General features: G+C 45.8%; 1 protein-coding gene and 1 pseudogene across 1 annotated transcript in view; both read right to left on the bottom strand.

Moving 5' to 3' along the window:
- LOC126203881 (nucleoredoxin-like) overlaps positions 1–25,656 on the bottom strand; it is a 294,997-nt gene that overhangs the window by 117,169 nt on the left and 152,172 nt on the right. The window lies entirely within an intron of this gene.
- Positions 675–792, bottom strand: LOC126204809 (5S ribosomal RNA; annotated as a pseudogene).

Here is a 25,656-nt window from a genome sequence, read left to right as displayed (position 1 = left end):
GGATCCTACGGTCTTGGCGTGCATCCGTGCGTCGCTGCGGTCCGGTCCCAGGTTGACGGGCACGTGCACCTTCCGCCGACCACTGGCGACAACATCGATGTACTGTGGAGACCTCACGCCCCACGTGTTGAGCAATTCGGCGGTACGTCCACCCGGCCTCCCGCATGCCCACTATACGCCCTCGCTCAAAGTCCGTCAACTGCACATACGGTTCACGTCCACGCTGTCGCGGCATGCTACCAGTGTTAAAGACTGCGATGGAGCTCCGTATGCCACGGCAAACTGGCTGACACTGACGGCGGCGGTGCACAAATGCTGCGCAGCTAGCGCCATTCGACGGCCAACACCGCGGTTCCTGGTGTGTCCGCTGTGCCGTGCGTGTGATCATTGCTTGTACAGCCCTCTCGCAGTGTCCGGAGCAAGTATGGTGGGTCTGACACACCGGTGTCAATGTGTTCTTTTTTCCATTTCCAGGAGTGTATTAGTGCATAATTTCTCCCGAACAGGCCATGAAGGTCCAACGTTGGCCATAGGCGTCACAGGATGCGAATATGGAGGGTCATGTGTTCAGCACACCGCTCTCCCGGCCGTATGTTAGTTTCCGAGACCGGAGCCGTTACTTCTGAACCAAGTAGCTCCTCAGTTTGCCTCATAAGGGCTGATTGCACCCCGCTGGCCAACAGCGCTCGGCAGACCGGATGGTCACCCATCCAAGTGCTAGCCCAGCCCGACAGCGCTTAAGTTCGGTGATCTGACGGGAACCGGTGTTACCACTGCTGCAAGGCCGTTGGAATATATATAAAACACTGAAATTCAAAAGCGATAGCAATGCTACAACGCTAGGAGAAAGGCTCATCTTCATTATTCTGGGTTAAGCTAAATTTGGCAGAGAGTAGAGTAATCATGGACTGTGTCTTATACTGGGTGTCGAGAGATTATCTTTACCAGTTTGGATTTAAATAATTTTTAAAACTATAGTAGCTACTAGCAAATGAATTTCAACATGTGAGAAGATGTTTCATTAGCTTTTTTTTCGTCCCATAAAAGCGTGTGCGTGTGGCCCATGTGTTTCAGACGGCAACGTGGACAACGTACCGCAGTAGCTTGCAATGAATCCAACAAAGTCGGTGCGTAGGCGGCCAAATGATAAGTGCACAATGTCTTGCATAAGAAGTTACTGCCATACCTCTACAAGGTGCAGCTACTTAAGGCATTAAAGCCTACGGACAAACCTTAGTGCAAACATTTTGGTGTGGAAATGCTGACGCTAACAATAACTTTTTGGAAATTTTTGCAACGTTTCATGTATTTGGCAAACTGAATCGTCGTAATTATAGTATACGGGGTTCACAGCATCCTCGTGTTACACGTCAAGTGGAAAGAGACAGCCCCAAGGTCAGTCTTTGGTGTACTCTGATGCACAACTGCACAGCTGGTCCATTCTTTTTCATCGAGTTTGTCATCAACGGTAATCTTTACCAGGACATGTTGCAAGAGTTTGTTGTGCCAAAACTGGAACATCTGCAACCTGAGGTCATATTCCATCAGGATGGAGCACCACCCCACTCGCAGCTAAATGTCCCCCAATTTCTAGATGGAACGCTTCCTACTAGGTGGATCGGACGAAATGGTCCAGTTCAATAGCTGACGCGATCCCCTAACATCATACCACTAGATTTCTTCCTGTGGCGTTTTACAAAGGACCTGTTGCACCAAACCAAGGTTAGAAACCTACAGCCTTGAAGACACGCGTTCGCAAGCGGGGTGCACTCAGCACTTGTGAGGCCAAATGAGGAGCTACTTGACTCAGAAGTAACTGATCCGGTCACGAAAACTGACAACGGTCGGGAGAGCGGTGTGCTGACCACATGCCGCTCCATATGAGCATTCAGTGACGCCTATAGGCTGAGGTTGACACGGCAGTCGGTCAATAGCGTTAGGGTCTACAGAGACCTGTTTTTACGAGGTTCCTTTTTTTTTTTAGTTTTAGTATTGTTAGCAGCATAGCGGACAAACGCCAAGTGTGACGGTTTGGGGCGCCATTGCCTGTAATACGCGACCTCGGCTTCCATGTTCTTGGGGGCAATCTGAACAGCTACCGCTAAATCTGGGAGATTTTACAGCCCGAGATACTGCCCCTAGACAACACCCAGCCGCATGAGGCGAGGGATATGCGAGCCCCCTTCGGAGGACAGCGGGTACCACTGCTGCCCCAGCCTGCCCATTCGCCTGACATGTCGCCCATCCAACATGTCTAGGATATGGTCGGTCGGGACCTTGTCCGTTCAGATCCTCCTGGAGACACAGACGATGTTTTGTGGACGCGCTGACTGCAGCTACTCCCTTCTGAATTTCCACAGTCACAGAGCATGTATAAGCCTGCAACGCTAATCATTTACGTAGTGTAATCGGTGGAACAAACTTCACTGTGATCACATCTCTCGGTCTTTGTGTTCGACCTTTTTTCCAACAGTAGTGTATATAAAACAGGAACCATTGTTATGAAAATTTCGAAACGTCTTGACAGATTTACTTAAAATTTTACACGATACCCTAATGAATATTTAAATGAACAATAATATGTATATTTTTAATACATATAAAATGGTTCAAATGGCTTTGAGCACTATGGGACTTAACATCTGTGGTCATCAGTCCCATAGAACTTAGAACTACTTAAACCTAACTAACCTAAGGACATCACACACATTCATGCCCGAGGCAGGATTCGAACCTCCGACCGTAGCGGTCTCGCGGTTCCAGACTGAAGCGCCTAGAACCGCACGGCCACTCCGGCCGGCAATATATATAATATATAAAAATAAAAGTAATATATAAAAGGGAAAAATAAAAAAACCTCAACTGTATTTGACCGATTTACTTCAAATTCTTATATGTTACTCAAGTAAACGTTTGAACAAATATAGGCTGTACATTTTTTGTAATATATGTAGTATATAAACACCTATACCTAACCTCCTCGTATCAGCTGAAAACCTGTTATCAGCTACGAATAATTTCCGGTACTCTGGCCCATTTCCCAATACACACAACAAAAAAAGTTTTGCATCACCCAGGTTCCCAGAACTCCTGAAGATAGACGTTGACTGTGGATATTGTATCACAGACACAGTCCCTTTGACTGTTCAGTGATGTCACTAAACCCGCTCAAAGATGTTAACAACCATGCAAGAGCAGCGCCTATTACTCGGAGGGTTTCCGACAGCCGATCACTTCCAGTCATTTCACCAGGAAGGACGTACACGGCTCTTGTTTGCTGTAGTTCAACCACGCCTACACGGTCAATACCGCGGTTCGATTGCGTCCGCATTCTTACTTTGGGCCAGGAAAGGCTCTCAACAAGGGAAGTGTCCAGGCGTCTCGGAGTGAACCAAAGCATGGAGGATATTTAGACAGACTGGAACTGTCGATGACATGCCTCGCTCAGGCCGCCCAAGAGCTACTACTGCAGAAGATGACCGGTACCTACGGATTATGGCTCGGAGGAACCCTGACAGCAACGCCACCGTGTCGAATAATGCTTTTTGTGCAGCCACAGGACGTCGTGTTACGACTCAAACTGTGCGCAATAGGCTGCTTGATGCCCAGCTTCACTCCTGACGTATATGGCCAGGTCATCTTTGCAACCACGACACCATGCAGCGCGGTACAGATGGGCCCAACAACATGCTGAACGGATCGCTCAGGACTGGCATCACGTTCTCTTCACCAATGAGTGTCGCATAAGCCTTCAACCAGACAGTTGTCGGAGACGTGTTTAGAGGCAGCTCGATCAGGCTGAACGCCTTAGACACACTGTCCAGGGAGTGCAGCAAGGTGGAGGTTCTCTGCTGTTTTGGTGTGGCATTATGTGGGGCCGACATACGCCGATGGTGATCGTGGAAGGCGCCGTAACGGCTGTACAATGCCATCCTCCAACAGATAGTGTAACCATAACGGCAGCATATTGGCGATGCAATCGTCTGCATTGACAACAATTCGCGCCCACCTTCGTACACTTCTTGTGAATGACTTCCTTCAGGATAACGACACCGGTAGACTAGAGTGGCTAGCATGTTCTCCAGACATGAGCCCTGTCGAACAAGCCTGGAATAGATTGAAAAGGGCTGTTTATGGACAACGTGACCCACCAACCACTCTGAGGGATTTACGCCGATTCGCCGTTGAGAAGTGGGACAATCTGGACCAACTGTGCTTTGTGGAACTTGTGGACAGCATGTCATGACGAATACAGGCTTGCATCAATGCAAGAGGACGTGCTACTGGGTATTAGAGGCACCGGTGTGTACAGCAATCTGGACCACCCGCTCTGGAGGTCTCGCTGTATGGCGGTACAACATGCAGTATGTGGTTTTCATGAGTAATAAAAAGGGCGAAAATGATGTTTATGTTGATCTCTATTCTAATTTTCTGTTCAGCTTCCGGAACTCTTTGAACCGAGGTGATGGTTTTTCTTATGTGTGTATGTAAATAAAAATGTAATATGTAAAAGGGAAAAGTTGTTACCAAAAACCTGAAGTGTATTTGCCCGATTTACTTCAAATTTTTACATGTTACGTTTGAATAAATATAGGGTATATATTTTTTGATATATTAGTATTTAAATGCGTATACCTACCCTCCTCCTATCATCTGAAAACCTGTCTCAGCTAGTAATAATTTCCAGTATTCCGGTCCATTTCGTAATAGTCACATGCATGGTAGCTATAAGTCTTGGTACTGTTAGCGGTACGCCTCACTCGCTCTATAATTTCCTTTGCTGCAGGTGTTTTACCAGTACTATATGTTTAGTACAGTGAAGCTCTTGGGACAGACATAAGTACGTCGCCAGAACGCCAGTAAAGAAGACGAGGTTTTCTCAGAGCTGAGCCTGTCGTCGTATCGCCAGCTGCTGACGGAGGAACACTCGCCATTAACGCTGGAGGGTCCTCACCTCACGCCCTCACGGTTACGACTGAAACGTTATCTTTCTCGCGCCTCCATTCTGAACGGCGAGGCGTTTAATGAATAAGGGAAGCGTGTGTGCGGGGGAGGCTATTAATCAAAGCCGAGTCTCGAGGGGGACGGCGAGATGCGGCAGGCGCCGGGATGGCCACGGGAAACACGCGGGGCGCTCAGGAAGCTGCGATACTGCGGGAGGGGGCCGAAGGGGAGGGGAGAGCAGGGCGCCTCATTCTCAAGACGAAACAGGGCAGGGCGAGGGCTGCGAAGGGGAGCGCCGCGTCCGGAGAGGGGAGCGTGATAAACGGCCCTACATAAAAACAGAACACCAAACTTTACGATCGCACGCCACCGTGCTGCGCGGCGCGGCGCGTCCGTATCCATGGCAACGCCCCTGCCCTCCGCTGGCTGGGGTTGGCGCGGGTGTGCGTCTTGGGCGGGGAGCGCCAGCCCCTGTGAGTAGCCTCAGTGTGGCCGGTAGCGGCGGAGCAGGCGTGAGGCGGGCCGGGACCGGCTCCAGCTGCTCTACAGCTGCTCCCGGCTCCAGTCTCACTGCCAAGGAAACTGCAGCGTTCGCGCTTCACAGTCACTCTGTTCTTCTCGCTTCCCTGGGTATTACATACACTTCTGCATACAAACGCTACCAGGCACAGAATGGAACAGGGTGCTTTGAACCGTAGCTTTTACATCCCCGACTCATTCCCTTTTTGCTGGGAGTTTAACAAATACGTCGCGACAGCACAATTCCTATAACCATCGGTCATTTCTACGGATGGGTTAGATAAGATCTGTTCATACAATGTCCGCCTGCTGAGCTGAGTGGTCACATGCTTGCCTACCATGCAGCGGGCCCGGGTTCGATTCCAGGCCAGGATGGAGTTTTTCTCAGTTCGTGGACTGATGTCCTCATCGTCATTTTATCATCGGCACGCATGTCTTCCAATGTGGCGTCGACTGAAATAAGACTTGCACTCGGCGCCGAAAATTCCCCGGATGGAGAATGCCATACTTCTACATCTACATACATACTCCACAACCCACCATACGGTGCGTGGCGGAGGGTACCTCGTACCACAACTAGCACCTTCTCTCCCTGTTCTACTCCCAAACAGAGCGAGGGAAAAATGACTGCCTATATGCTTCTGAACGAGCCCTAATCTCTCTTATCTTATCTTTGTGGTCTCCCCGCGAAAAATAGGTTGGGGGCAGTAAAATTGTACTGCAGTCAGCCTCAAATGCTGGTTCTCTAAATTTCCTCAGTAGCGATTCACGAAAAGAACGCCTCCTTTCCTCCAGAGACTCCCACCCGAGTTCCTGAAGCATTTCCGTAACACTCGCGTGATGATCAAACCTACCAGTAACAAATCTAGCAGCTCGCCTCTGAATTGCTTCTATGTCCTCCCTCAATCCGACCTGACAGGAATCCCAAACGCTCGAGCAGTACTCAAGAATATGTAGTATTAGTGTTTTATAAGCGGTCTCCTTTACCGATGAACCACATCCTCCCAAAATGTTACCAATGAACCGAAGACGACTATCCGCCTTCCCCATAACTGTCACTACATGCTTCTCCCACTTCATATCGCTCTGCAATGTTACACCGAGATATTTAATCGACGTGACTGTGTCAAGCGCTACACTACTAATAGAGTATTCAAACATTACAGGATTCTTATTCCTATTCATCTGCATTAATTTACATTTATCTATATTTAGAGTTAGCTGCCATTCTTTACACCAAGTCATCTTGTATCCTCCTACAGTCACTCAACGACGACACCTTTCCGTACACCACAGCATCATCAGCAAACAGCCGCACATTGCTATCCACCGCATCCAAAAGATCATTTATGTAGATAGAAAAGCCGGCCGAAGTGGCCGTGCGGTTAAAGGCGCTGCAGTCTGGAACCGCGAGACCGCTACGGTCGCAGGTTCGAATCCTGCCTCGGGCATGGATGTTTGTGATGTCCTTAGGTTAGTTAGGTTTAACTAGTTCTAAGTTATAGGGGACTAATGACCTCGGCAGTTGAGTCCCATAGTGCTCAGAGCCATTTGAACCATTTTTTGTAGATAGAAAACAACAGCGGACCTACCACACTTCCCTGGGGCACTCCAGATGATACTCTCACCTCCGATGAACACTCACCATCGAGGACAACGTACGATCATTTCATTATTCACACAATGCACAAGTTTGTGTAAATAATGGACTCACTATGAATCTTCCTGGCAGATTAGAATTGTGCGCCAGACCGAGACTCGAACTAGGGACCATCGCCTTTCGCGAGCAAATACTGTACCGACTGAGCTTCGCAAGCACGACCCACAATCCGTCCTCACTGCTTTACTTCCGCCAGTGCCTCGTCTCCTACATTCCAAACTTTACAGAAGCTGTGACGGCGGGTCATGGGTCGTACTTAGGTAGCTCGGCCGGGAGAGCATTTACCTGCGAAAGGCAAAGGTTCCGAGTTGTAGCGTCGGTCCAGCAACCGGTTTTAATCTGTCAGGAAGTTTCATATCAGCGCGCGCTTCGCTACACAGTAAAATTTCATTATGGTCTCACCATGTTTTTCTAGTGAGTTCTGGAAACAGTCTCCATTGTAGATTGAATTTCTCTACTATCTCACTAATCAACCTACAGGGGCTGGACAAAATTGTGGAAGCAGGACGAGAAATGCATGCTTGAACACAAATACAGATGGCAGCGAAGCCTGCAGGTGGTGCTGTTGTATTTGACAACGAACAGCACCTGTGCAATGTCCTCAGTACGTTGCGAGTGTCAGTCGTAGTCAAAACAGTGTTCCGTGTAGTTGTGAGTGCGTTTTGTCGGAGGTAAGTCAATTCGGACGTGGGTAAATTGTTGTTCCTCGTATGGTGAACCCTTCCGTAAACAAGGTGTTTCAAGAAGCACCGTAGCGAAGATTTATAGCCCTTACAGAGAAAGCGGAGAAACATTATCCACTAAGTCACAATGCAGGCGAAAGTGTGTGTCGAGTGATAGAGACGGACGGTCGTTGAAGAGGAGTGTGTCGAAAAAGAAGAGACGACAGCGGAAAAAAGTCGCTGCAGAACTGATTGTCGCACTCACGAAATCTGTCAGCACGATAACAGCAGGGTTTTGCAGGGCGAACTGAGGTTCCAGATCCAACCATCAGTGATGCAAACGGCGTAACAGAGAAACTTGGTGCCGAAGCTATAAAACCTGCATGATGGCACAATAGAAGAATATCGTTTGATCGCACCGCTTCGAACTTCTGACCGAGTTTACGTCCCGTGGCCGGTGTTGGACGACGATTTCGGCAAGCATATCGCGGTATTCCCCGGGCCTCGTGATTACTCTGCAGTATCGTATTACTGCCAACAATCACGTGACCAGTTGGGCTGGTCAGGCCCATCCCGTGGCACAATGTCTGTTCCAAGGCGGTGATGCTTCTTTTCAAGACGACAGGGCTCCTGTTCACACAGCTCGCATCGTTTAGGACTGTTGTTGTGATCTCGGCAATGAACTACCGCATCTCTGGCTACCGCAGTCACCAGATCGCAATATTATTGGACCTCTGTGATCTACACTACTGGCCATTAAAATTGCTACACCACGAAGATGACGTGCTACAGACGTGAAATTTAACCCACAGGAAGAATATGCTGTGATATGCAAATGATAAGCTTTTCAGAGCATTCACACAAGGTTGGCGCCAGTGGCGATACCTACAACGTGCTGACATGAGGAAAGTTTCCAACCGATTTCCCATACACAAACAGAAGTTGACCGGCGTTGCCTGGTGAAACGTTGTTGTGATACCTCGTGTAAGGAGGAGAAATGCGTACCATCATGTTTCCGACTTTGATAAAGGTCGGATTGTAGCCTATCGCGATTGCGGTTTATCGTTCCGCGACAAAGCTACTCGCGTTTATCGAGATACAATGACTGTTAGCAGAATATGGATTCGGTGGGGTCCGCAGCTCGTGGTCGTGCGGTAGCGTTCTCGCTTTCCACGCCCGGGTTCCCGGGTTCGATTCCCGGCGGGGTCAGGAATTTTCTCTGCCTCGTGATGACTGGGTGTTGTGTGCTGTTCTTAGGTTAGTTAGGTTTAAGTAGTTCTTAGGGGACTGATGACCATAGATGTTAAGTCCCATAGTGCTCAGAGCCATTTTTTTTTTTTATCCGGTGGGTTCATGAGGGTAATACGGAACGCCGTGCTGGATCCCAACGGCCTCGTATCACTAGCAGTCGAGATGACAGGCATCTTATCCGCATGGCTGTAACGGATCGTGCAGCCACGTCTCGATCCCTGAGTCAACAGATGGGGACGTTTGCAAGACAACAACCATCTGTACCAACAGTTCGACGACGTATGCAACAGCATGGACTATCAGTTCGGAGACGATGGCTGCGGTTACACTGCTGCATCACAGACAGGAGCGCTTGCGATGGTGTACTCAACGACGAAGCTGGGTACACGAATGGCAAAAGGTCATTTTTTCGGATGAATCCAGGTTCTGTTTACAGCATCATGATGGTCTCATCCATGTTTGGCGACATCGCGGTGAACGCACATTGGAAACATGTATTGGTCATCGACATACTGGCGTATCAGCCGGCGTGATGGTATGGGGTGCCATTGGTTACACGTATCGGTCAACTCTTGTTCGCATTGACGGCACTTTGAACAGTGGACGTTACATTTCTGATGTGTTAGGACCAGTGGCTCTACACTTCATTCGACCCTGCGAAACCCTATATTTCAGCAGGATAATGCACGACTGCATGTTGCAGGTCCTGTACGGGCCTTTCTAGATACAGAAAATGTTCGACTACTGCCCTGGGCAGCACATTCTCCAGATCTCTCACCAATTGAAAACGTCTGGTCAATGGTGGCCGAGCAACTGGCTCGTCACTACTCTTGATGAACTGTGGTATCGTGTTGAAGCTGCATGGGTAGCTGTACCTGTACACGCCATCCAAGCTCCGTTTGACTCAATGCTCAGGCGTATCAAGGCCGTTATTACGGCCAGAGGTTGTTGTTCTGGGTACTGATTTCTCAGGATCTATGCACCCAAATTGTGTGAAAATGTAATCACTCGTCAGTTCTAGTATAATATATTTATTTGTCCAATGAATACCCGTTTATCATCTGCATTTCTTCTTGGTGTAGCAATTTTAATGGCCAGTAGTGTACTTTGGAGAGCAGGGTGAGTAATCGCTATCCACCTCCTTCGCCGTTACCTGAACTTGCCTCTAGTTTGCAGGAGTAATGGTACAAGATTCCCTCTAAATCCATATAGTACGTGCATTTATCCATTCCGAGACGACTGGAAGCTGTTTGCCAACGGATTTCCTAGGCATGGTAACGTGTCGTGTTTTTTGTGCTTCCATATTTTTGTTCATACCAGTGTATCTTGAAAACTGTGGAGCTGTCAAAATTGTTCTGGTTTCGTGGTACTATAGGTGCGTCTGAAATTTTCGGAAACGTGCTTTCGAAATGATGTATTTTTCTGAATCATGAATTATTGTTATTATTTTGTTGTTGTGATCTTCAGTCTGAAGACTGTTCTGATGGGACTCCCCGCGGTAGTCTGTCTCGTGCCACTCTCTTCATCTCCGAATAATTAGTGCAACTATTTGAATCTACTTACTATATTCATTCTCCCGTCTCCGTCTACAATTTTTACTTTCCACACTTCCATCCACTATCAAGCTGACGATTCCTTCATGCCTTAGGACGTGTCCTATCAACCTATTCCTTCTTTTAGTCAAATTATGCCATAAATTTCTTTTTTTCCCAGTTTGATTCAGCATCTCCACATTAGTTACTCGAGCTATCCCAATTAATCTTGAGTGTCCTTCTGTAGAACATTTCAAAAGACTCTTCCTGGCAGAACTGCGTATCATCCACGTATGACTTCCGTACAAGACTACACACAAGCCGGCTGGTGTGGCCGAGCGGTTCTAGGCGCTTCAAAAAATGGCTCTGAGCACTACGGGACTTAACTTCTGAGGTCATCAGTCCCCTAGAACTTAGAACTGCTTAAACCTAACTAACCTAAGGACATCACACACACCCATGCCCGAGGCAGGATTCGAACCTGCGACCGTAGCGGTCACGCGGTTCCAGACTGTAGCGCCTAGAATCGCTCGGCCACCTCGGCCGGCTAGGCGCTTCAGTCTGGAACCGCGCGACCGCTACGGTCGCAGATTCGAATCCTGCGTCGGGCATGGGTGTGTGTCATGTCCTTAGATTAGTTAGGTTTAAGTAGTTCTCAGTTCTAGGGAACTGATGACCTCAGATGTTAAGTTCCATAGTGCTGAGAGCCATTTTTGAACACTCCACACAAGTACCTTCAGAAAATATTTCCTAACGCAAAAAGTGATATTAGGTATTAACAAATTAGTCTTTTTCTGATATTCTTTTATTGCTGTTGCCACTCTGCATTTTATATCCTCTCTACTTTGACCATTATCTGTTATTTTGGTGCCCAGACAACATAGTTCATTTACTACTGTTAGTTCCTCGCTTTTCTTTCAACGTCTCCAGATTTAAGTGGATTACATTCCAGTACACTTTTTTTTCTTTCATTGATGTTCCTCTTATAATTCCTTTTCAAGACTCTATCCATTCTAGTCAACTGTTGTTCCTACTCCTCTGCCGTGTCTGATAAAGTTAGAATGTTATTCAGAAATCTAAAGTCCTATATCCTGTACCTCAATTTCAATTCCATCTCCAAATTGGTCCATGGTTTATTTTACTACTTGCTCAATGTACACAATGAATGACGTCAGGGGTATGTTGCCTCACACCCTTCTTACCCACTGCTTTCTTTGCACGTCCTTCCACTGCATAACTGCTGTCTGTTTTTTGTACAAATTATTTATTTGTTATCACGATTAAAATCTTAGGCCGCTGCGATGCATTTAAGATGTGGGTGACAGCAAGTAATGTTTGGATGAGTAGGCAAGACTCTGGAAACTTTCGACATTCTCACCGCAGTCCTCCGCTCGGAACAGGAGCGTGGCTCTACGTCAGTCGTGTGGTGGAAAGTGAAGTGCGTCTTCCGGTGTTGAGCCATAAATCACACCGAAGTGCCTACCCCTATCCCCGCTTCTCGCGATGAAATTTGCACGTCGCTATTTTCGCACGCCGTCTAGCGTGCCGAGTGAGTTAACTGCAGTTCCCCGGGACTCGGGACCGCGCTGTTACCGCGGATGAAAGCAGACGAGTTCCCCCCTCCCCCCCCCCCCCCGGCCGCGTTCAGAGCGCCAACGCAACGCGAGAAGAGTTGGCGAAGGGCGCCGCTCGCTACCTGCGAGGTAAGCCTTAATATTACGAGGACGCCTGCGGCGGCGGGAAGTTATATTTGAAGAAGAAAAACAACGAAAGAAATTAAGTTTCCACTCTGAATATTTCTAAGCGAGACAGGAGCCGCACGAGTTTTCGGGAGTGCGAAATAAACGAGACGCCGAGAAGCGCCGTGTCGAAAGCCGCGCGGCGGCGTTGGCAGGCGCTCCGCAGCGAGTGCCGCCCACGGCCGTAAAACAGTTTTAATCTCTCCGCCTCGATGTGAGTGGATCATCTCATTACTGCCGAGTGCGCACGGCGCCTCTCCGTTGCAGTATAGAAACATTCCTGCCACAAATTCACAAGTCAACGAGGATCATACACTCACGTTCAGAAGAAGCAGAACACCTCGAACGGTTGGAGACAGGACGTTCATATCCACAGGGCATGTACATTAGTACGTTCTGCAGAAATGACTTGCATTTCAGTCACCTGTGTTCAGCACGCGTTCTGTTGCCTAGGAGGCTCTGACAACTTGTTCCATGCGTGATGGCATCGACGCGTATAAGATGCGAATGACGTAGTGTAGTACAGCCACCCGTGCCATTTTCATCCGGCTCCAAAGTTCATCTGGGTCACAGCGCTGCATCCAACATTTCACCATATCCCACACATTTTCGATTACAAGTCTGGTGATCTGGCGGGCCAGGGCAAAAGGTTATGACAAGAAGGCACGAGTTCGTGCGGCAATGTGTGGTCGTGCGTAGTCTTGCTGAAAAGTGACGTCTGGGATGTTGTGCAGAAAGGGTGGGGCTACGGTTCGCATGCGCGTCATTCACGTAGGTCACACTGGTCACAGTGACCTGGAGACGCACTAAATGTGATTTGTGGTTGTCCCCAACAGCACCCCACACTGTAAGGCCTTATGTTGGCGCTGTATGTCTCGTGCCAATGCAGTCACTGTGATTCCGCTCCCACTATCTGCGGCGAACCAAAACTCTGCCATCATTTTCAAACAAACAGTTCCTGGATTCGTCCGGCAACACTATCTGATGCTGTGATTCTTGAGTTTCTCCCGGCGTATTTGATAATCAAAATATCCACGGGTGTGCTGCCGGTCTATAGCGTCCAACGGGCACAATATTTCGGCGATCATACATGTCGCCATCATCAGGTGAACTGACGGACTGAGCTCCTGTGAACGTGCCGGCACGGAGATCCGTACTCTATGCCTGCTCAGAGGGAACTGGGTTCGGTCGCGGCGGCGGCCAATTTAAATACCCTCCGCCCGCGGCGCGCTCCCTCCGCCGTCCGCGCCCCGCGCCCCGCGCCACGGTCGCGCGGTGGAACAGATTGCGACGGCGTCTGAGATGACGTCGGTGTGATGGCTCTGTCCGCCGTGGTCGTCACAACTATACGTTTGCTCGATTTACTCTTGATTAATCCAATCGCTGGTTCCCAAGCCTTGCAAAGATTATAGCCACAGTCACGGTTTATGAGGTCGTCATTGGTGCGAATTTCGATGGCCTCTGTAACAACGCTGTCCCAGTATCTCGACGTCTGTACCAGAATCCTCGTGCGGCCATACTCCATGGCGTGATTTTCCGACAAACAATGTTCAGCGACCGCCGACTTGCTCGGATACATCAGTCGAGTGTGCCTCTGGTGTTCACGGCATCGATCCTCGACGGTACGCATCGTCTGACCAATATACGACTTGCCACATTGACACGGAATCTGGTACACGCCGGCCTTCCTCAAACCGAGGTCATCTTTGGCGCTCCCCACCAGTGCACGAGTTTTATTTGGAGGACAAAACACAGTTCCGACCCGGTGTTTCTTCAGAATGCGGGCGATTTTCCCCGAGAGTGCGCCTGTGTATGGAATAAATGCAGTGCCTACCTCCTCCCTCGTGACTTCATCCATCTCAACAGGTTGTGCTGCAGTGGTTGGGCGGAGAGCACGTTGAATCTGCCACTCTGAGTACCCATTTTTTCGAAATACAGTTCTCAGATGTTCCAATTCCTGGGGTAGACTCTCTGCGTCAGAGATAGTGCGCGCCCTATGTACTAGAGTTTTAAGTACCCCATTCCTCTGTGAAGGGTGGTGGCAGCTGTCTGCGTGCAAATACAGATCAGTGTGCGTTGTCTTCCGATACACCCCATGACCTAGGGTGCCGTCAGCCCTTCTCTTGACCAAGACGTCAAGGAAAGGTAATTTACCCTCCATTTCAGTCTCCATAGTGAATTTGATGTTGGGGTGTATGGAGTTTAGATGTGTAAGGAAGTCAAGGAGTTTATCCATACCATGTGGCCAGATGACGAACGTGTCGTCCACGTAACGGAAAAAGCAAGTAGGTTTCCATACGGATGACGACAGGGCTTCCTCCTCGAAGTTCTCCATGTACAAATTCGCTACCACCGGTGAGAGTGGGCTACCCATGGCGACTCCCTCCGTTTGTTCGTAGTATTCTCCATTAAAAAGAAAATACGTGGAAGTCAAGACATGCCTAAAAAGTTAATCAAGAGTAAATCGAGCAAACGTATAGTTGTGACGACCACGGCGGACAGAGCCATCACACCGACGTCATCTCAGACGCCGTCGCAATCTGTTCCACCGCGCGACCGTGGCGCGGGGCGCGGACGGCGGATGGAGCGCGCCGCGGGCGGAGGGTATTTAAATCGGCCGCCGCCGCGACCGAACCCAGTTCCCTCTGAGCAGGCATAGCGTACGGATCTCCGTGCCGGCACGTTCACAGGAGCTCAGTCCGTCAGTTCACCTGATGATGGCGACATGTATGATCGCCGAAATATTGTGCCCGTTGGACACTGTAGACCGGCAGCACACCCGTGGATATTTTGACTATCTGATGCCATTCCTGCCCCCAGTGATGCAGTTCCATACACCATTGCCCTCTAGCACGTTCCTGCACATTCGTCAAAGATAGGCGGTGAAGTGGACGACGCGCACGCAACCCATGCCCTAATAAACGGCGAAGGACTGTCACCCCTGATAGTGTACTATGCGTTACCCTGTTCCACTGTTGCGCCAGAGCCGAAGAGGAAGCAAATCTATCCTGCAGAGCCAATCGGATCGGATCGGATGATTGACACGATCTTCTTGGGGGTGGTCTGGGTGATGCATCTCGTCGTGCATCCTGCATACGCTCGTAGCACTGCCGAAACACTCCGTCCCACATGAACAGCAATTTCCCGGATGGATGCACCACATTCTCTCATCCCAATAACGCGCCCTCTTTCAAACTCACTGATTTGACGGTCCGTTTCACGCATACTTCTGACAGACAACCGGCACGCCTGCCCAAGTCACACTGATCCATCACCTTCGGTTTATAGCGACAACGAGAGCCTCAGGCACATTTTTACCGGGGGCGGTGTTGCGCCGTGATAGCCTATCGACGTTGACCTTGAACCCGCTGGCCGACATGGTTCAATCATTTCTGCAGAAAATACTAACGTACATGTCCTGTGAATATGAACGTCTTATCTCCAGTCTTTCAGGGCGCTCTGTTTCTTCTCAACATGAGTGTATATTCTAGACAGGCATTCCTGGTGGTACTTAGGGACATTTCATTTGGTACGCATTTAAGTAAACAAAACATGTACTAAGAAAAATTATTCTTTTATGTAACTTTATTTTTAAAGTAAAATGATACTGAGGAAACTGACTGATAAATGTAATGTAAGAACATGGATTTACCGCAGAATGGTTGTTTTGTACTCAGAACACAGGAAAGTCGGATCGTATACACCCTCCTCACATCATTAGTCGCCGATCCCTTGGCTGGGAATGATTCATTTTTTTCGATGCTGGCGATATTTTTATCGAGTTTTCTCAGAAGTTATTCGAAAGTTTTCGTGCCGCTTTGTAACTGCTGCCTACTTATGCGGTGTACCAATGTGTGCGGTTAAAGGCGCTGCAGTCTGGAACCGCAAGACCGCTACGGTCGCAGGTTCGAATCCTGCCTCGGGCATGGATGTTTGTGATGTCCTTAGGTTAGTTAGGTTTAACTAGTTCTAAGTTCTAGGGGACTAATGACCTCAGCAGTTGAGTCCCATAGTGCTCAGAGCCATTTGAACCATTTGAACCAATGTGTGCGTCGCAGTGGTCATTATGCAGTGGGCGGGCTCTCGTCGTCGTTGTTGTTTTGTTGGGCGTTACGTTAAATGGCACCGCGACATGAAGAAACCTTGCGCCTGGAGCCGGAGTGCGCGTATTACATCGAGCTGATTCTTCATTGCTACAACTGTGACGAGAAGTTTAACTTGATAGTATGACTTACACGTTATTTTGTTTTAAGGTAACCACGAAGCGATTTTCAAACCAGGAAGCCCCTTCTACCTACAACGATGCCATCAAAAGTCTTAAATCAACACCTGACAGCAGCTATGTTGAAAATTATTCAGATTTTAGCATTACAGTAAAGGACTCTACAGAAACCAGTGATAACCAAACTCCTCAACGCGTTATATGCTTAGAAACGCTTCCAAATCAAAGCATGAACCCTTATTTATTAAAACGTCATCGAAGTTATGACTACTCTGAATTAGTTAATAAAGCTATTGACTTTTTCAAAAGAAATATGCGTTTGGGAAAACGAATGCAAATGCAGGCAAAAATTTATCAAAACTCATACTAACTTGATAAAAGCCTCATACTTAGCTAGTTTTAGAATTACCAAGGAAGGAAAATTCTCACACAATCGGTCAGTCTCTCTTACTGCACGCGACTAGACATGTTCCAAGCGTGCGACCAAAGAAACACAAAAACCTCCGTTATCCAAAAATACGGTAAAAAAGGAGATTCGAAGACATGTCTTCCATTATTGAAGAAACGTTCTTATTACAATTGCAAGAGCTCACTTACTTCGCTCCGCTGATAGACGAGAGTACAGATGTCATAAATATGAAACAGTTATTCGTTTTCTTAATGTTTTGACTATCGTAAAGACATAAGAGTTTTTATTTTACAAATCGTTTCAGTCAAATGCTACAGCAGAAAACATTTTATTTGTGAAAAGTAGGTATTCTTTACCAAAAATGGTATTTGCATAGAAGCGCAACGGGAACGTAGGAAAAAAGCTGCATCTGACTGTCGAAGCAAACGTACAATACATCGAGAAGCATTGCCTCTCTAAGGATATGCACGAAACCCTTCATATTGTTTTGACAGACGCTGTAGAGGTTATACACCTTATCGCTATTGTTTTAAGATATGGGCGGTACATTTAAAATTTGCTTCATCCTACTGAAGGAAGATGGCTCTCTCGAGGCAATGTTTTAAATCGGTTATCTGAGCTGAGGTCCGAGGTTGTTATGTGTCACAGTGACAAAAACAATAACATGAATTTTTTCGCCGATCGTCTGTGGTTATCAGTATTGGCCTACTTAGCTGACATTTTTGACAGGCTTCACATTTTGAATATGTGCCTACAAGGACGTTTCTCAGCAACATATCGCCTTTCAAACGGAAGTTGAGTTTTAGTTCACAAGTACTCAATATATATATATATATATATATATATATATATATATATATATATATATATATATATATATATATATATATATCAGTTTTGGAAGAGAATGAACTAGCTCCCATGGACGATTTGGTTCGATATAACACATTTAGAGGTCTTTTAAAAAATTCTGGATGTACTTCGCAAAGACTACGCAAAATATGGCTTGATAAGAAATCGATTGTCAGGAGAAGTACCGGAAAAAGTAATCATGAAAGAAACTTTCATTGATATGACAGCCACAGTTCAATGGAAGATTGTTTAAAATAAGATAAAATAAAATAAACCTCTGCTCTCTTTTTAGATAGGAACAAAAAAGTAATGCCCTTCTTGTTTCAAACAAGAAGTCACTATTTACATGTGTGAAAGTGGATTTTCTGAATTGTTGTACATTAAAAATAAGTACAGAAACAGAAATAGTCTTGAAGAAGACTTAGAAGGTTAGCTGAGTTCAATGGAGCCAGACTTTGAAGCTCTGTTCTTTCATCAGAACCTACATTTAAAAACTAATTACTGATTTTAAGTGTCATTTGTCGTCAAAGGTTGATTTGATTCTGAATATTTTTGCTTTTTGGGCTCTAATTTATTATACTGCATGTTCCGTTTATTACTCTCTTGCAAAACTGGTTTATATTATATGTGCTGCAAAAGTTTAATAAACATTTTAAATGTGATTCATCTCTTATTCGTTAATATTTGTATCATAACTGGCTTAATTTAATGTCATATAATTTGTTAAAAATTAAGTACCACATGTGAACTTCATCGACTCTACAAAAAAGTGTCTCCAAAAAACTTTAAAACTTTACTACCTGTGTGTGTCACATTTCTACCATACAAAGTAGTTGGCCAGCACCACGCAAAACACTATGTCTGTTGACAACACCGAGCAAGATGGCACAAATTGTTACCCACCTCCCCCACTCCGCACCCCTGCGGCAGTCATCACTCAATCTCTCAATCTTGTGTCCCCCTCCCCACCCTGCCTTTCAGCGTAGTTCGTTAAAAAGTGAACAAGCTATAATGTTACGCACAAGTTTCTGAAAACGTTAAGTGGCACACAGTGACAAATACTCTGGGTACCCCTGTTCCAGACTACTGCTCATCTGCTTTCATTAGATATTGCGGGATTCGTAAGGTAAGTATGCTATAGGCCATGACAAGGATAAAAGTGTCGTTTATAAAGTCGTTAACATGGAACTTGATGCCTACATGGGTAAGCTGTGGCGCTCAGTTTAAAGTGGAGTATGAAATCAGCATAAGAAACACTTTATATGAATGCATGGGGTCTGTTCTTCCGGACATGTCCAAAAGCACAGACAACACGTAAAATCCGCAGCACTGATACATTACATATAAATTGAAGGTGGAGGGGGAGGAAAGGATTAACGATGTAGCTGCCTCGGGACATTATGCGGAGTCATCAGTGACGAGTGAAGATGTCTGCCGGACCGGGATACGAACCCAGGATCTCCTGCTTACTAGGCAGGTGCGTTAAGCACTGCGCCATCCCGAGCTCGATGTTCAGCCCACCTGCGCGGACTACCTCCCTCGCCTCCAGAAGTACCAGTTACGTCGTCGCACGCTGACAACATTTGGACAGATGAGTATCCCAAGAACTCCTGCTGAATTCATCCGTCGCATATGTCTACATCTACATCTACATTTATACTCCGAAAGCCACCCAACGGTGTGTGGCGGAGGGCACTATACGTGCCACTGTCATTACCTCCCTTTTCTGTTCCAGTCGCGTATGGTTCGCGGGAAGAACGACTTCTGTTGTTGTGCAAGAAAAATTAATCTTACACCCTACAAATGTAATAGGTCCTCCAAGAAGTTGTTGTTGAGCAGTCTGTTTAGGTTTCAGATCAAAAGTATCAACATTCTTGTACACTGGTAGTCTCGATCTTCTAGCATATCTTCTCCTTCGGTGAGGCATGGCTGTCTGTACTGTGCGGCTGCCTCGAGTCGAATGAGCGTGCTGCTGCCTCTGTAGCGGAAACTGCTACTGATAACGCCAACCCAGCCAATCAGCGCCCGGTCGGATGGGCCCGGATCGTCCTGAATGTCGATGAGTTTCAGCTGCACCACTTCTGGTGCATATTCAGGCAAAACAGCCACAGGATTTCTAAATAAATCTAGCAATCAATAGCTATATCCTGTGAAAATCAGTGAAAGGAGCCGTGAAGGCTTTTTCATCGTATACGCTCTTTATTTATTTATACGCTCTTTATTTATTGTTTGTAATTACTCCCACATTCATTCACTGAAGCGATTGTCCATGTTTAGGACAGGTGGATACAGATACTTAGGCTAATGTGCTAAATATCAAATGTAATAAAACTGAGATTAAAACATAATCAATTTGACACCTAGCGTCAGCTTCCTTTCTGATGTAAAATTTGAGAAAGCGCAGGCAGAGAAAAGATGCTCTGCATACTTGATCAACGAACGCAATTACAAAACTACAACATTATATGAAAGGTGGATTGATCGACGCCTTTCAACAGAATTTACTCAATTTAACATAAAACATGACACTCGACTGATTCCATAATTATTTCGGTGTTTAGCTCAATCTTTGTCGCAGTCAAGTGTAAAACTTACTCCGAATTGTTATTCATCGAGCTGTTCTGTTTCTCGATTAACATTAACATCAACAAATGTTCATTATGGAAAATTTTTGTTCAAGTATATAAGTTTCGCGAAAGAGGCTCGCACACTTTAATGCACTGTCTATCAATAACTTGTAATTGTGTCTATCGACACAACGACAGAAATTCAACACATTTCCTTTATTGAATTTAAGGCGGAGTTTCTCATCGTTCTGAATGTCGATGAGTTTCAGCTGCACCACTTCTGGTGCATTTTCAGGCAAAACAGCCACAGGATTTCTAAATAAATCTAGCAATCAATAGCTATATCCTGTGAAAATCAGTGAAAGGAGCCGTGAAGGCTTTTTCATCGTATAAGCTCTTAAAGTTATCTTTTTACTTTTCTAACATTTCTTTCCAGTCTGAAAGCTGGACGTAGGTGTCAGATTTCAGTTAAGTTTGAAAGTGATTTAATTTACATTGAAAAAATGTAATATAGCAGAGTTGAGTAATCAAATTGATTTTTGCCTTGAAGTTTCGCATTTAACGTATTTAAATGATTAATAATGTCAGTAAAAATGCTCGGTCATATAAACAAACCGTATTTTTTAAGTCAGGGATCTTCCTGTTCTTTTCAGTCATGAAAAATTTCGGTTATATTAATTAAAGTCAGAAGCTATTCCAGCGTTTCACCTCAGGTTACTCATTTTATCTCTACGTAAAAAATCAAATCACTGTTTGCCATTGTCTTCTAGAAAAGTTTTAAACTATTTGTAACTGAGATAAAAAGATTTTATTAAATTAATTGTTGCAACGGCAACCTTCATGAGATGTTTGAAACCTATTTTCATTGGGCACGAAATCTTCTAGTGGATTACACTGTGTAATTGTATTAAATCATCACCGAACGCTCCTAAATGGTGTTTTAGTGACGATACCAATCCAACTTTAGTGAGATCTAAATCTATGTTCGGACGCTATTCTAAGAGTCCACTGAACACATCACTGTCCTGACAATAAGCTCACTCCAATCAACTCATCACATACTACAATCTCGTAAATTATCCGACGTGCAGATACTAATCACTGGGATGCGGAGATGCGTCAGCTGATTCATCAATAGCTTGTGAGAAGTAAAGAAAGCTCTTTGGATAAAATTTTAACAGGTCCTTGATATTTGCCAACGTTGCAGTAATTATCCTTTGCACAGCATCCTGTGTCACCGACATTTCTCAAAATGTCTTACAGAATCAGGTCAAATAATTTTAGTAGCTGTCTCGAAAGAATATTTTACAAAATCTCGATTCGTAAATGGCCAGCAACGTTTTGCTATGAGGCAAGATATTTCAGAACTTATTTTTGTTGCAGTTTCTGTCTTCGAAAGGTTTTAACAACCTCGCTTGCTTACAAGCCAATTCTCGCTCCAAGCAAGAACTTCTTTATTTATGTAGTTCTTCTTGTCATTAACAAAATGCGCAATGCAGACTTTCGTAGTATATCCTTAAGTTTCATTTATTTGGGGCGGCTACAACACTTTTGCAAATATGATGAATGATGTTATTCAGCCGTAGAACAAAAAAAAATGTTTTTGGTCCAGCTATGCAGAAACTGTCGCTTCTCGTTCCTGTAGTTTTTCATTACTTGGTCCCTATTCATCCAAAAAATGATTCAAATGGCTCTGAGCACTATGGGACTTAACATCTGAGGTCATCAGTCCCCTAGAACTTATAACTACTTAAACCTAACTAACCTAAGGACATCACACACATCCATACCGGAGGCAGGATTCGATTCTGCGACCGTAGCAGTCACGCGGTTCCGGACTGAAGCGCCTGGAACCGCTCAGCCACCACGGCTGGCCCCTATTCATTCATTCTAGGTTTGGTTTTAGACCATCTCCAAGTGAGACTACGAATATTGGCAACAACGTCTGTAAGAGGAAAACAAAAATTTTCGTACGGGAAAAGGCGATTACTGTATAAAATTTTCGTATACAGGGTGTTAGAAAAAGGTATGGTCAAACTTTCAGGAAACATTTCTCACACACAAAGAAAGAAAATATGTTATGTGGACATGTGTCCGCAAACGCTTACTTTCCATGTTAGAGCTCATTTTATTACTTCTCTTCAAATCACATTAATCATGGAATGGAAACACACAGCAACAGAACGTACTAGCGTGACTTCAAACACTTTGTTACAGGAAATGTTCAAATTTGTCCTCCGTTAGCGAGGATACATGCATCCACTCTCCGTCGCATGGAATCCCTGATGCGCTGATGCAGCCCTGGAAAATGGCGTATTGTATCACAGCCGTCCACAATACGAGCACGAAGAGTCTCTACATGTGGTACCGGGGTTGCGTAGACAAGAGCTTTCAAATGCCCCCATAAATGAAAGTCAAGAGGGTTGAGGTCAGGAGAGCGTGGAGGCCATGGAATTGGTCCGCCTCTACCAATCCATCGGTCACCGAATCTGTTGTCGAGAAGCGTACGAACACTTCGACTGAAATGTGCAGGAGCTCCATCGTGCATGAACCACATGTTGTGTCGTACTTGTAAAGGCACATGCTCTAGCAAAAAAAATGGTTCAAATGGCTCTGAGCACTATGGGACTCAACTGCTGTGGTCATAAGTCCCCTAGAACTTAGAACTACCTAAACCTAAGTAACCTAAGGACAGCACACAACACCCAGCCATCACGAGGCAGAGAAAATCCCTGACCCCGCCGGGAATCGAACCCGCACGACCACGAGATGCGGGCACATGCTCTAGCAGCGCAGGTAGAGTATCCCGTATCAAATCATGATAACGTACTCCATTGAGCGTAGGTGGAAGAACATGGGGCCCAATCAAGACATCACCAACAATGCCTGCCCAAACTTTCACAGAAAATCTGTGTTGATAACGTGATTGCACAATTGCGTGCGGATTCTCGTCAGCCCACATATGTTGATTGTGAAAATTTACAATTTGATCACATTGGAATGAAGCCTCATCCATAAAGAGAACATTTGCACTGAAATGAGGATTGACACATTGTTGGATGAACCATTCGCAGCAGTGTACCCGTGGAGGCCAATCAGCTGCCGATAGTGCCTGCACACGCTGTACATGGTACGGAAACAACTGGTTCTCCCGTAGCGCTCTCAATACAGTGACATAGTCAACGTTACCTTGTACAGCAGCAACTTCTCTGACGCTGACATTAGGATTATCGTCAACTGCACGAATAATTGCCTCGTCTATTGCAGGTGTCCTCGTCGTTCTAGGTCTTCCCCAGTCGCGAGTCATAGGCTGGAATGTTCCGTGCTCCCTAAGACACCGATCAATTGCTTCGAACGTCTTCCCGTCGGGACAACTTACTTCGTTCTGGAAATCTGTCTCGATACAAACGTACCGCGCCACGGCTATTGCCCCGTGCTAATCCATACATCAAATGGGCATCTGCCAACTCCGCATTTTTAAACAGTGCACGGATCGCAAAACCACGTTCGTGATGAACGCTAACCTGTTGATGCTACGTACTGATGTGCTTGATGCTAGTACTGTAGAGCAATGAGTCGCATGTCAACACAAGCACCGAAGTCCTTCAATTGGGCCAACTGGCGGTGAATCGAGGAAGTACAGTACATACTGACGAAACTAAAATGAGCTCTAACATGGATATTAAGCGTTTCCGGACACATGTCCACATAACATCTTTTCATTATTTGTGTTTGAGGAATGTTTCCTGAAAGTTTGGCCGTACCTTTTTGTAACACCCTCTATAATTATTGACCGATGGTCGAGAAGTAAATGGTTACAGTCCAACAGAAATACGTACAATCGTTGATTACCTTCGTGGCAAGAAGTTCAACGTACTAATGGGGAACGAGTAGGCTGATGAAGCTCACTGACTAAACAATGCCATTCCCTGCAGGCTCAAGTGCGACTTCAAATATAACGTGCCTTAAGACACGTTATTATTCCGAATTGGTATCACTTTGCTCCAATGCCAGATATATTAGCATGACTCAAAAGTACCAAGTTCAATAAGCACCCGCCCGCTGACTTCCGGGGAAAATTGAAAGATTGGGAAAAAAAGAAAAAAATAACAAGAAGGAAGGTTTAGAGGCGGATCGTCATCGTTTCAACGCGGTCCCTGTACTAGGGTCTTGTATGCGATTTTCACGGCTGTATTGCATTTTCCCAGTGTCCACCTTCCATTCGCCTTCCCTAACACTCATTTTCCGTGATCGTCCCACTTGATATCGCTTCTTAACATACCCCAAATACTTACACGATGTAACGTGCTCAAGATGTTCACCACTAACACTACCTTTTTTAGGGTTCCATACATCAGCTGTCAAAAACGGAACCCTCATAGGATCACCTTTTGTCCGTGTGTCCGTCCGTCCGACTGTATAAAACCCATTTCTCGCGAAATGTTTCACGTATCAGGTTGAAATTTATGTCACATATTAATGCCTAGAGTCTCTTGGTATGTAAAAACGTGAAGCTTCTAAATGAATACGATCAAAAGATACGGCCATTAGTGTCACATATTTTTATACTCGCAAACTCACTCAGTAAAACCTACGGGATTGTTCCCGTTGACCTAGAATCATGAAATTAGGCAAGATGCACGGTTTCACGCTACAGGCAAAGGTTAAAATGACAAAACTATTAATTTGTAATTATATTACACGATAAAAAATTTTTGTCATTTGCTACCAGTCTCTCTGTCCGATTATCTGTTAAGACCCCTTTTTCCGAGGAACGGGTGGACATATCAAGTTGAAATTTATGTCACGTAGTAAGGTCTATAGTCTTTTGGCGGTGTAATAAATGTAAGCTTCTGAGTCAATGCAACCAAAAGGTACGGCCATTTATGTCAACATTTTGACATTCGCAAGCTCACTCATCAAAATATACAGCGTACTCTCCGTAGACCTACAATAAAGAATATTGACAAGGAGAAAAGCTTTACACTTGTAACTGTATCACACAAATGAAAATTTACCCCGAGACCTTGCCAGTATCAGTATCGATAACAGGCAAAAATCATTTAAATCCTCGATTCCCGGGTGCTAGGGCTGTCTATTTACATAACTAAGTTTGTACGAAACCCTCAGTACGCGAGTCCCATTCGCACCAGGTCAACTTTTTTCTCTTCGTTATGGACACTATCTTACGTTTATCCACAGTTAAAGACAGATACTACTCATTACGCCAAGCGAAAATTTTGTTCAAGTTCTAGTGCAATTCCTTAGAATCGTCGAACGGCGATACTTCCATGTGCAC

The sequence above is a fragment of the Schistocerca nitens genome, chromosome 9 (assembly GCF_023898315.1).
Source record: "Schistocerca nitens isolate TAMUIC-IGC-003100 chromosome 9, iqSchNite1.1, whole genome shotgun sequence".
Lineage (NCBI taxonomy): Eukaryota > Metazoa > Arthropoda > Insecta > Orthoptera > Acrididae > Schistocerca > Schistocerca nitens.
This window is presented reverse-complemented; position numbering and strand designations above follow the sequence as displayed.